General features: G+C 35.6%; 1 pseudogene; it reads left to right on the top strand.

Annotated features, from left to right (window-relative positions):
• Positions 1–14,043, top strand: part of LOC107565983 (importin-11-like) — a 185,769-nt pseudogene that overhangs the window by 26,925 nt on the left and 144,801 nt on the right.

Raw genomic sequence — 14,043 nt, 5'->3', positions numbered from 1 at the left:
ACAGTGCATTGACATAAAAAAATGAAATTGACTTTTGGTACTTAAGTACTTTTAAAAGCAAGTACTTCTGTACTTTAACTTAAGTAAAAATCTGTCTTTACAACTTTTACTTGTAGTGGAGTAATATTTGACCAGCAGTATCTGTACTTTCACTCAAGTAATGGAGTTGAGTACTTTGTCCGCCTCTGGTTATAATGGACTATTACACATCCAGAGATGAAGGATCGGATGATGAAGTTACTAAAGAGGAGGAGTCCGATGACAGTCTGTTATATGCACAGGTGCGCGGACAGTTGTGCTGCGCTCGCTTTTCTAAATGTAAACTACAATGTACACTTTTCATGCTATCTTAACATATAAGGGGTGATCAAAAGATCAGAGACTATGCCCATGATAAACAACAGAAAACTGTCCTCTTCAGGGTAACGTCAGTCTGTTTGTGTAATGATGCAGTATAGCGCTCCTGACAGACAGCTCTCGTTAAACCCGTGAAGTGAATCCCGTCTCACTTTCAACCCGCTTTTCTCAAAATTCCATTCCTGAAAATCATAGCTATGAGCCAACTTCATAACTTTTGTTATGTTCAAGAATAAAATAAAAACAGTTTTGAAAGGGCTTGAGCCCAGCTTTCACATGGTATCAAAACCTAAAAAGGTAAAATTTCACCATGTGGTGGGTTTTCCTAAATCACATATATATATACAGTGGGTAAAATCAGTATTCACCATCAACACATCACCATCTTTCTCAGTGAATATATTTCTAAAGGTTGCTGTTGCCATGACATTTTCAACTGGATGTCGGTAACAATCCAAGTAATCCATACATACAAAGAAAGCAAAACAAATAAGTTCAGAAATTAAATTCTGTGTAATAAAGTAGAATGACACAGGGGAAAAGTATTGAACACATGAAGAAAGGGAGGCGCAAAAAGGTATGGACAGCCAAGACACCAGCTGAAATCTATCAGTAATTAGAAAGCAATCCTGCCCCTTGTCAGTGGAAATTAATATTAGTTGGTTCAGTCCCAACTGATAGCCAATAAAAATGTGTCTCATGACCAACGTGTCACACAAGAAACATTTCATAATGGGTAAAAGCAAAGAGCTTTCTCAAGACCTTCGCAACCTTATTGTTGCAAAATATAGTGATGGCATTGGTTACAGAAGGATTTCTATACTCCTGAATGTTCCAGTGAGCACTGTTGGGGCCATAATCCGGAAGTGGAAAGAACATAATTTCACCATAAACCGGCCACGACTAGGTGCTCCTCGCAAGATTTCTGACAGTGTAGTGAAAAGAATTGTCAGAAGATTTTTCTAAGAGCCAAAGATCACTTGTGGAGAGCTTCAGAAAGACCTGGAATTAGCAGGTACAATTGTTACAAAGAAAACAATAAGTAATGCACTCAACCGCCGTGGCCTGTATGGACACTCACCATGCAAGACTCCATTGCTGAAGAAAAAGCATGTTGAAGCTCGTTTAAAGTTTGCTGCACAACATTTAGACAAGCCTGTGAATACTGGAAGAATATAGTCTGGTCCGCTGAGACCAAAATTAAACTCTTTGAATGCCAAAATACACACCATGTTTGGAGGTCAAATGGCACTGCACATCACCTCAAAACATCATGGTGTGACACAGGCAAAATTCATATAATTGAAGGAAGGATGAATGGAAAAATGTACCGAGACATTCTTGATAAAAATCTGCTTCCATCTACCAGGATGATGAAGATGAAATGAGGGTGGACATTCCAGCGAGACAATGATCCCAAACACACAGCCAAGGAAACTCTCATTCGGTTTCAGAGAAAGAAAGTAAAGCTGCTAGAATGGCCCAGCCAATCACCTGACTTGAATCCAATAGAAAATCTATGGAAAGAACTAAAGATTAGAGTTCATAGAAGATGCCCATGGAACCTTCAAGATTTGAAGACCGTTTGTGTGGAAGAATGGGCCAAAATCACACCTGAGCAATGCATGCGACTTTCTCCATACAAGAGGCATATTGAAGCTGTCATTACCAACAAAGGTTTTTGGTATGAAGTATTAAATAAATTTCACTAAGCGAATTTCTGAATTTCTGAAGTTATTTGTATTGTTTTCTTTGTATGTATGGATTACTTGGGTTGTTACGGACATCTGGTGAAAATGTCATGTCAACAGCGCCTTTAGAGACATATTTACTGAGAAAAATGGTGATGTGTTCAATACTTATTTTACCTGCTGTATATATTTATTTATTTATTTGTTTGCACAGAGAGGCAAACAAATGTAATGATAAATAATAAATGTACAGCATGTTCAGAAGAAGTGAGCTGCCCTGTCGTGTGAAAATGTAAACAGGCTTGTGTAAGTAAATTGCTCAGTTCAAAGAAAGAGAAGTAATGGGAACCCTGTATTTCTATGTTCTTTTTTTCATGTGTCTAATAGACATGAACAAGTTCTTTAAAAAACATCTATAACCTTTGAAGCATGTCTACTCTTCATGCTCTATGTTGAATTTTTTCTTTTAAATAATAATCATACATTTGCATAAATCATCCATATTTGCCCCATGCCAATTGTGATTAATCGCGATTAAATATTTTAATTATATATATAGACAGAGAGAGTGAGAGAGAGAAAACATTTAAAATTGTAATAATATTTAACAATATTCAAATAAAGACTAATTAAATGTAGCCTTTGTGAACATAAGAAAAAAATAAAGTAAAATAAATAAAAAATAATAATAAAATTGACTGACCCTAAAACTGAAATGAGCGTATATAGTTTAATTTGTTATTATTAATTTAAATTCATTCATATATTGCAATCCAAGTACCATTTTCTTTGGACATGTTTGCTAACATTTTTCACTGCAATTTAATATGCCTTTCTGTGTTTTAAGATTTCTGTCCTCTAGCTCCTGAGTGATGTTTTTGTTTACTTTTTTTTTTTTTTCAGGGCTGGGTTAAAAAATATTGATTTCTCGATTTTAATCGATTCTCATTTTTACGAAACAATATTGATTTTTAAATGCCAAGAATCGATTAGTCTAGCCTGTCTTCAGCCAATGAACAGAACATTGTAGCCTCCTATCCAATAAATCGCAATAAGCTTTGCGATTTTTTTACTTTTGATATGAAACAAAGTCTCAAATTTCTAATTTGATTTACTTTATAACAGTATTCAAACTATAAATGCCGGCAGCATGAAGTGCACGTGAACTGATCGTGTCCTCTGCTTTAAAAACAGTTACAACATGAAAGAAACATGAATAAACATTCAAAGGTATGTTACAAGATAGAGTAGAACTTACTGAAATCTGTATCCTGTCTCATGTAATTGCTCAATCAGTGTTTCAAATATACTGAAGACATCAGTATAGCAGCTTGTAAACAATGTCACGTAACATCACATTTACCTCAGAAAAATATATTCTGTGACCATTCGTTAGTCAGCTGGAAAAATGAACTCTAGAAGAAGCATTTTGCAAAACATATGCACCATATAACATATCATTATTCTGTTCTTTAATGTTTAATTTATGTTTGAATAAATCCGTCAAGTTTTTATTAAAGCCAACATTTAAATGTTTATATTTCAAAAAATGAATTGGAGTAGAAATATAATTATGTAATTGTAACTATTTTTATAAAAACTTCATTGAGTGTAATTTAAGTGTTTGTATATAAATCAGTTCATTTTAACCTTCGATATTATAGTAATGTAGTACCAACTGACTCTCATGTACAGTATATTGTATATACAGCATTATATATCATGTATATTACAGCATTTGTTGATTTTTTTTCCCTTGAGAAAATTTGGCATGTACTGTACCTGATGTATATCCAGAATAATCGATATTGAATCGAATCAAATCAAAAATCTAATCGAAAGTTTGTGAGTCAGAAACGAATTGTGAAATTTGTGTCAAAACCCAGCCCTAATGATGAATGAACCTGTGATGCTCTCTCTTAGTCTTAGCAAATGTTAGCTGAGATTATAACTGTAAAAAATAGGTTCGAAATCATTTTCATTATTGTCTCTGCAACTCTATTTAGTTAGTTAGCAGCTCCAGTCGTGTTCTCAAAAGCCGGTGCAGGTCATGGAGTTCCTGATTTTAGATGTCAAAAAGTACATTAGGAATCATCAAAGAGCCGATGTAGCGTCTTCTAGATCTGCAGTAGGCCCAGGGGTGCAAGCAGAATGAAAAATGTGAATTTCTCCCTTATGAAGAAAATCATTTTGGGTAATCCTGCAGCTTATGCACAGTAGCAGCATTGGGGACTAGCTTTATCTGTCTATGGTGCTCCAAAGTAAAGTTAGCATAGTGCGTGCACCAAATCAAAGATGCACAGAAGCAGCAAAGACTTGAAGCATATCTGCCAAATAGTTCAATCACATCATACCTCTGAACACCCCCTAAGAAACTCACCAAATGCTAATTTAGCCCCTGTTTTTGTGCTTCTGTTTTTTTTTTTTTTTAAAGCTGGCGTCAAGCATGTATAGTTTCACTTGCTCTCTGTGGAATCATCACACGGACACATTCCTACAGCAGCTCTACGCAGGAGACCAACAGGCTGCTCTTAGCTCCCTGGAGTGTACTCTGCTCTCTTTGAAAGGTACACACACACACACACACACACACACATACAGCCAGTGCTAAAACTCATTGCTTCTTAGAAAATTTCCCAGCCTACGCCTGCAGATTACAGACTTAAGCAGCTATACATAAAAGCACAGACACTGGTTGAGTTAATGTTGCAAGCCACTCACTGCCCTCGGCTGGATAACTTTAGAAGCTTAAAGCTGTCCGCAATCAAACACGAACAGAGAGTCAGACTTAAAAACGGAAAATATTCTGCTAATTTTAATTACTTGATTAATTACTGTTTGTCAGACAAACGCATTCAATCAACATTAATGCATTTGAAAGGATTTTGTGATAAAATGGAAGAAGCAGGTGGTTGCACCCAAACGTAGGTGACTACCACTTTATTAATCCAATATAATTACTTGCCTAAATATTTCATTTTTGTAAAATTAGGGCTATAAATCTAAATAATAATAATAATAATGCAAAAAAGTCATCCTGTCAATTTCTGAGTGTTTACTTGAAAACTTGATTCGAATATGTCCCTGAAAAGGTGATAAGAAAATTCCTGTATTTTTTTTCTATTGCTTGTAATGTTTCTTTTTTTTCCTTTTCTTTTTTTCTTTTTCTTATAGACAGAGAATCTTTTTCTTTCACATACCAACTCATTTTGAGGAAATGCAGGTTAAATTGTGAAAATTGAGTAGTTGTTTGCAAGGAAAATCAACCTGGGGGGTTATGATGTTGGAGTTCTGACATTAAAAAGAAATCATTGCACATAAATGAGATGCTCATTCTCAAGTGGAAGATGGGGCTTGGGGGAAAAAAACAGGTCAATGTGAATATTTAATGTATTACATGTGTCCTGTGGTAATTGTGCATTAAACATTAGAATATCTTTCCTTGAAACACAACATTTTGTGTTGGCACGTGCAAAATAATAGTGATTTATTTTTTCATTTTGTTGTATTTAAATGGGTTAACTGAGAGTTTTGTCACAGCATAATCTGAATGCGAGGAGAATTTGCCGGCACAAAGCACATGCTGAAGTGCAGCGAGCCTCTGCAGGAAGCCCATATGGTGCCTTCATCTTTTAATGCATCTGTGGGAGTTAGCTTATCAGAGATCATTTTCACATTACAATGATGCAAGCCTTCCTAAACCTTAATGAGTCTTTGAAAAAACTGAAATTGGCAGGAAACAATGAGTTAAAGAAAATGTTTTGTAGCATTGACAGTGCAACAGTGCAGAAAAGATTTCGTCTAATAACTGTTACGCTGAGCTTTAAAATGTATTTGTTAGTCTCAAAGGACAGTTAGGATTGCTTCATATACACACATACTGTCTATATATAGTACATAGAGATGTCTTTATAGTAGCACTGGGTGATATATTAAATATTCACAGTATATTCATATGAATTTGACATTCCCATTTCTTCCCTTTCTGCTTCAGAGAAGATCCCATTTTTATTCTAAGTTTATATATTCAACCCTTGATCCGGCAGTCCATTTGTTAGACTGTCATGACGACAACGTCTTTGGAGCCTGTGCCACTGACATTTTGAATTTGAGCTTATTAGTTGCGGTAAAGAAAATGATGATGGCACCATTATTGATCCATTCTAGAGGTAAGACAACTCAAAAGAGAATATTTTCAATGAGCTGCTGCCTCCGGCTATCAATCAACTGCCAAGCTACAGAAACACGGTGATCTCCCGGCAGGGCTGTAGCTCTCTTGTCTCTCTGGAGACTCTTGGACTTTAATGTCATCTTTCCTGCTCAAAGCCAGACAGTCAGTGTCATAAAATATCCAACTTTTTCCCAATCCTCTTCATCCACAGTACATCATTACTCCATCATTATTAAACGCAGAACATCTTTAGTCTACCTTTGACTGAAGTGGACTTCACACAGTGTTCAGTCACCAGTGAGAAATCACATCGCAGGGAGTGCATTTTTTTTTCAACTGCTAATGGCATAAGAATTTAACAGGAAGTAGAGAGGGAAATATACTTACCAGTCAGTCACTGATGGAAATCGGCTTAGCGCAAAATCTTGTCTTTATATGATATACATTCAGGAGTATATTAATTTTTTTTTATTGTTTGTTGCATAACTTTTTATAAAACTTGCTGATTACTTGTATCTTAAAATATATACAGGAATAGGGTGTTTGAATTTTAAATATATATCAGGGTTATTATTGTTAACTAAAACCAAAGCCAAAACCATAAAAACATTTTCATTACTTGAAATAAAATAAACATTAACTGAAATAAGAAGTGTGTTGTATATTTCAGCTAGTTGCCAAAGCAAGTTAAGCACGTTTAAGTTACAGTACTCAATAACTAAATAAACTAAAAAGTAAAACTAAAACCTAAAATTTTATAAAAACTACAATAGTTATATTAAAAAACTAATAAAAATGACAAAAATATAAAAAATATTAAACTAAATTAAAAAGAAAACAATGAAATCCAATTTAAAATATTAACAAAAACTGCTAAACACTAAATAAAATAATAATATATGAATATGATATGTAATGGTTTTTCATATTAATATTAATATTTATATATAATTTGTTTTTACATTAAAAAAGTTTTTTTAATCCTGTTTTTTGTTCTTAAATTATATAAAACCTAATGGTAATATATATATTAAAATATAAGCTGTATACTTCAGGAATATAGAAACTGTTTATACTAATACTGTTATACATTAAAAACTTTATAAAAATGTATATAAATACATATTGATGTGTTTAATACATTTAAGTGAAATATGGTACTTTTATATTGTTCGGTAACACTTTATTTTAAGGTGTCCTTGTTACATATGTTACGTGTATTTACAATTATAATAACAAAAAAGTATGCATAATTATATGCAAGTAACCCTAAGCCAAACTCTAATTCTAATCCTAACCATATAGTAAGTACATGTAGTTAATTAATATTACCCCATACTTAAATGTATAATTACACTGTAACAAGGACACCTTAAAATAAAGTGTAACCTATTGTTTTTTTATTTATATATTTAATGTATTTACTAAATATTCTATATCATCATACTTGAATGTTGGCTGTGTTTGAAATTGCTTGGCATTGAAAATGAGTAAGTTTTGTCAGATAGCTCATGCTTTGTGTGCAGTTCATCTTAAAGTCCCTGTAAAGGCAATATTAAATATGTGTTCTGAGTTTGTCACACCACAGAAAAATGTATTATTAACCACTCAGCCAAATTTGAATGATGAAAAAATCCGCCAAGTAAATAAAATAAGTGATCAAAATCTTGAAAAAAATGGGCGGTATCCTCTGCTCTCAAACGCTTAGGGCGTGTCCAGGTTTTTTTTTTTTTGCGCCGAAACCACGCCTACTTGCGGGAAAGCTGCCGCCTCTATAAAGAAATTGACTGTACATAAATATACACACAGTAGCATTTTCACTTAATATTTCATTTATACTGCTACAATGACAGTCAGTTAGCCCATTGTTTATTGACTGCAAAGTTTTAGTGTTAAGAGCAAATTTACTGCTGTAATTTACTGTTTGTGGTGCAGAAATTTCCATCTGTCAGCTCAGTGTTACTTGTGCCCTGTGTTGATCAAACTGGTTCCATATATTTAACGACCATTCTAGGATTGTATCCTGGCACGGCAGGCACTCTCTAAATCTCTCCTCCGACACACCACGTAAACAGCCTGTCCTTCTCCAACCTGAGTTAAGATTGCCTGGGGCTTCCTGCCAAATCTACCTTCAACATGACCCAAGAAAGCTTAGATGTTGTCAGCACCAATAGCACCGTGGTCGCTAACCACACCTGATACCAATGTTTCATTTACTATCTCTGTCTGCTTCCCTAGGGCTTCCTCAATGCAGTCTTTGAGCGGCTAAAGCAGTTTCTAGAATGCTGTGAGTGTTGCATGCTTTTCTCTTTTTCTAATTCCATTGGTGTTTTTGAGTTGGTTTTTCCATTGACAAACTTTTTAACATATAAACTTTTTATGACGTAGTAAATTGCCTGACATTTACACATTAATAAATCCTGAATAAAAATTAATATGTTAAATATTATATAATATAATATTATTATATAATATAAAATATATATTTTTTTATATAAAATGCATTTATTAATTTATTTAAATTAATTTCTTTTAAAAAAATATTACTGACCCCAAACTTTTGAACAGTAAATTAATTAGATTTTAAGGTGCACTGAGGAATTTTTTATGTTGTGCTTAGTTTAAGTTTTCAGTTGATGCCATAGTAAAAATGTGCTATTTGCAGTCAGCCATTATTCATTCTGTCAGCAAAAGTATCCAGTAATCAGGAGATTACTGAGATAAAGCAGGTAGCATTTGACTGGTCATGTGATATGATATCAACCTGTCTGCTCCCGTGAGACAACCAACTCTATGTACAACAATTAGGCTACTTATATGACAGTTAATTAAGTATTTTTAGTACTAATCATTTCTTTTTGGAAAACTTTTTTTTTCACAAAGAAACTAAGAACCCCTTTAAGGACTTTTTTCCCTTCACAATGTACCGTGAGACTTTTTCCAATTACATTTTATTCAAAGCTATTCCCATTTGGGAAATAAAGTGCTATTGTATTGTAGCAGAATTGGATTTGAAGCAAAAACCATTTAGGAGAAATAAATATTTGATTTGAGGATTTTGAAGTTTTTAATCCTCAGCCAATCCAGAGATAACAGACATTTTTCAGGTTACATAGTTCAGTTATGTGATATTGAGTGAAGAAAAGAACGTTTTCCTGTTCATTTTTGAATGTCAGTTTAAGTCATTAACCCTTCTACAGTTTTTTAAAGACTAATAAATACATTTATATAAAAAGCTGTGAATTTTGAAATATTACTGGTTCCTTATACTTTAATATGATATTTTCTCCAGCTTAATCGAAAATAATATTCTAAGTAAAAAAGGATTTGTACGAAAATAACTTTTAGATATTTCTGATTGAGAGCACAAGGTTAATTCTGATGGGCAGGAATTCTTTATTGCTTGAATATAGAGTGCATAGTCAAAGGCCGAACTAATTTATTTCTGAAAGATCACCACTTCAAAGGCTCAAACGAAATTTCTGCTCAAGCAAAAGACAATAATGCCATATCTGAATGGTTTCACCTGGAGACACTGTGCCCTGCTTTTCCCAGCCTCGTCGTTGCATGAGTTATATATCATCAGATGAGACAGAAGCAAGCTGTTATCTACTGGTGATATCACAGGCAATATGTTCTCCTGGCTGGGCCGCAGGTCAGGTTCCATTCGGCCTGTTGGTATTTCAGCGTGGATGAGAGACTTGGCTTATGAGCAAACAGAATGTGAAATATCAACTCTGGGCCAGATAAGGTCCCTCAAATAATCCATGCTTTTTTGGTTCTATTCATTTCTTCATTTCTCTGCGTACCGAGAAATTGATGCCCAATCCCCTTGAAAGGTTACCCTGCTCTATCACACTGTATCACGCTGTCCTGAGTGCTGACTTGTAAGGAAACAGATTAGTCTTTGCCGTTTGGGGCTGCTTTTTTGGTTTTGTAATTTTTGACTTTCGTTTGACTGATTTAGCCAATGTGATCAATGACAAGTGATGCTTTAAAGACAAAGTTCGCCTAAAAATGAAAATTCTGTTGTCATTTACTCACCCTCATGCTGTTCCAATCCTAAATTAATTACTTGCTTCTGTGGAACACAAAAAGTGAATTTTGGCCCCTCTCTGTCATATAATGAATGTGAATAGGGGCTTTCTCACAGTGTAGTCCTAGGAAGCCAGCAGGGTGGTTCCTGGAGAACCAATTTCCCCCTCAGGCCATTTTCCTGGTTGCATTCGCACCGACTGTGTCAGTGGTAGTTCTTATATAACTGTTTTAGACTGTACTCTGAAGTAGGAGCTAATTTAGTTCCCCCAAATGGAGAACTAGAACTAAAACCGTTCCTAGTTCCTCTGGTGCGAACATGCCAAAAAGTAGGTAGTTCCACCAATAGTTGTAGGAATTATGAAAAGGTTATTCCGGTGCGAAAGCCCTTACTGAGGGCTGAGGGCTGAGGGCTGCAAGCTTCAAAATTACCTTAAAGCACCAAAAATATATTATAAAAAGTAGTTCAGATGTCTTATGCGCTAAGGCTTTTAAAGCAAACCAAAAACTTTATGTGCACAACAGACACAAATCTATATTCCCAGAAAACCCTCCAGTGGTCGAATCATTGAGTCAGTGAATGGTAATCCGGAACTGGATCAGGCAAACTTGTGAACAAATCATTCAGACAGATTTTGAACCTTCATGAAGCAGAGCTAGATTGGATTTTCAGCGAGTTAGAGCTTGAATTTCGGTCTGTTTGGCCTTTAGAAGACTGAGATTACCACAAATTGACTGCTTTTATGATACCTTATGGAGATTTTTGTCATTTTGGAGCTCGGCAGCTCCAAAAGGTTTTAAACAACATGTGGGTAAGTAAATAATGATAGAATTTATATTTTTTTTATACTATTTGCAGGCCGGCAAGTTAAACCAGGCAGTCTTTGCAGGTAAAAGCTTGAGAAGACCATCATTTTGTTCACCAAAGTTGTAATTCTAAAAGTTCAGTCAGTTAGAGGGCAAAGGACATAATCTGGGCACTTATACTTGAGATGTTGTACTCCTGAACTGTGGTTTAACGTTGCCTCTTATGCTCTTTACTAGCTGCTGGACTTCCTGGAATATCACCCGTGGCCTTTCATCCCTCTCATTCAGCATTCGCTGGAGTTTGCGGTCAGCTACGTGTTCACTGAGGTTGGTGAGGGAGTTGTTTTCGAGCATTTTATTGTACAGTGCATGAACCTCATCAAGATGATCGTCAAAAACGATGCCTACAAACCTGCCACATTGAAGGTAAGCAGTGTAGTGACTTTGGCATGGCGTGCCTCCATTTTAAAGAACTAGCTTATTCGAATAGGAAATGGATAACAGCCTTTAAACACATCAAGGGCATTTCTGAGTTGGTAGAGGGCAAGAGTGAATCGATGAGATGTTCATGATGAAATCTGGCTGTTCGGTCATGACTGAGGTTCCTTAGATAGAGATTGAAGTAAACTGATAAAAAAATGCCTCCCGTTTCAATGTTTTATTGCCTTACTAATGGACTGTAGGAGCACATGAGATGTTTTAATGAATGATCTAATATCGTGAACATTACTATATGCATGATTGTATATTAAAGTCATGTTGCAATATGCATTGCAGACAGTAAGCCAGAGAGCCTGGAGGCACATAAAATTAAGACCGCATTCTTTACACACCAAACGCTGACGGAGATTGGCAGGAGACTGGTATCCAAATACTTTCTGCTGACAGAGGAAGAGCTAACCATGTGGGAAGAAGACCCAGAGAGTTTTGGTAAATGTGAATTATGAACGCAATAACATATCTGAAGCTATGAAACTTTTTGTTTGTATTTTTCTGGGCTGTTTGCCATTTGTAATCAGAGAGACGGTAGAGATAATAATAATAATAATAATAATAATTCATTACATTTATATAGCGCTTTTCTAGGCACTCAAAGCGCTTTACATTGTGAGGGGGATCTCTTCATCCACCACCAGTGTGCAGCATCCACCTGGATGATGTGACGGCAGCCATAGTGCGCCAGAATGCCCACCACACACCAGCTTATTGGTGGAGAGGAGACGGAGTGGTGAAGCCAATCAGCAGACAGACAAGACGATCGTGGATGATTTCGTTTCGAAACGAAATGCAAAAGCGCCTGTTTGGCAATATTTTGGATTTTGAAATGCCTGTTGACTTTTGCCATTTATCTAAGGTGATTTTGGACGTTTTTTTAAACATTCATTTCTTATTTAATTGGTTCCACATTGTTTGCAGATTTTTACTTTATTTAAACTTTGTGTCATTTATTTATTTTATTTGAAATCAAGGTGTATGCCGTGCCTCCAAGTTTTCTTACTCGTTTTGCTAATAAACGTTCTACGTTTCTTATTTATTTGGTTATATATTATACATGTTTACTTGTTGCCAGTTTTGTACTTTTACATAAACTTTATGTAAGTTATTTTATATTAGGCATAGCCTGCCCTATAGCATGGTGTATTTTTATTTGTTTTGTTAATAAAAGTTCTATGTTTTACATATAGGCTAAAGTGAGTTTGATGTTGTATTTTGTTGTTGCATTCAAGCAATTGACGCCTAACTGCCGCTAAGCTTTTTAAAAGCGAAGGAAAGCGAGGAAAAGAGGGGAAATTCAAACGAACTAAAAACGAACAATTGCTTTACTCCGAATTGCCACTATTTGAAAGTGAAAGTAAAATGCGCATGCCACTTTTACAAGCTATTTGAAAGCTAGGAAAAGAGGGAACGCCCCCGCGGTGATACCGGTATTACCGGTGCTGTCACATGTCGATTAACCGGTGGGAAAATTTCCTCACCGTCACAACCAATGGGCAAATTTGGCCAGGATGCCGATGCCACACCTCTACTCTATTCGAACCTCAGTTTAACGTCTCATCCAAAGGACAGTGCTTGTTGAAAGTATAGTGTCCCCATCACTATACTGGGGCACTAGGACCCACACAGACCACAGGATGAGCACCCCCTGCTGGCTTCACTAACACCTCTTCCAACAGCACCTGGTTTTCCCCAGAGGTCTCCCATCCAGGTACTGACCAGGCTCAATCCTGCTTAGCTTCAGTGGGCGACCAGTCTTGGGCCACAGGGGGATATGGCTGCCAGGAGTAGAATTGATACACGAGCTGTACGTGGCAGGAGGATCTGCACCAACTGCTAGGTCACATATTAAAAAAAAAAAAAATTATATATATATATATTATGTATATATTATGTCCCCACTGGATGCAACAAATGCCTCGTTTGTAATTGGTTTTATTGGTTTTGTCTCGTCGTGCTTAGAGATGGCATCAGAGTATGTTAATAACCCTCTACCGCATGGTGTAGCCATATGGCAACATACACTTTGTGTTCATTTCCTTGCCATTGTCTCTTTAAGAGAACATTCTCGTTTTTTTTGTTGGAAAGAGAAGACCTTAGTTTAGCCAATGATGTGCTTTGATTAAGTCACATGACATGCAGTTTTTTTTCTGTGGCGAGATTTCTGACAGACTGCCGTCTCTTGTCGGTAGTTGCTGAAAGCAAACTAAAACGTCAGTAACAAACAAGGACCAGTCCGTGTCACTTCTACAAAAAAATCTAAAACATCACTGTTATGATGTTATGATGACATATTCACCTCTCAAAAAAGTTTTTATAAAATTCGTTTTTGGTAAATCATTCAAATGTATGTGTTGCCAAGCGGCAACACTGTGCAATAGTGGAATGACATTATTACAATAGTTTAGCTAGCTAGCAAGGTCAACTGCAATTTGTTAAGCTGTAACAATAACAACATTAATACTAGTGAAATAATGTTGATTAGTC

The sequence above is a fragment of the Sinocyclocheilus grahami genome, unplaced genomic scaffold (assembly GCF_001515645.1).
Source record: "Sinocyclocheilus grahami isolate Dianchi unplaced genomic scaffold, SAMN03320097.WGS_v1.1 scaffold1038.1, whole genome shotgun sequence".
Lineage (NCBI taxonomy): Eukaryota > Metazoa > Chordata > Actinopteri > Cypriniformes > Cyprinidae > Sinocyclocheilus > Sinocyclocheilus grahami.
This window is presented reverse-complemented; position numbering and strand designations above follow the sequence as displayed.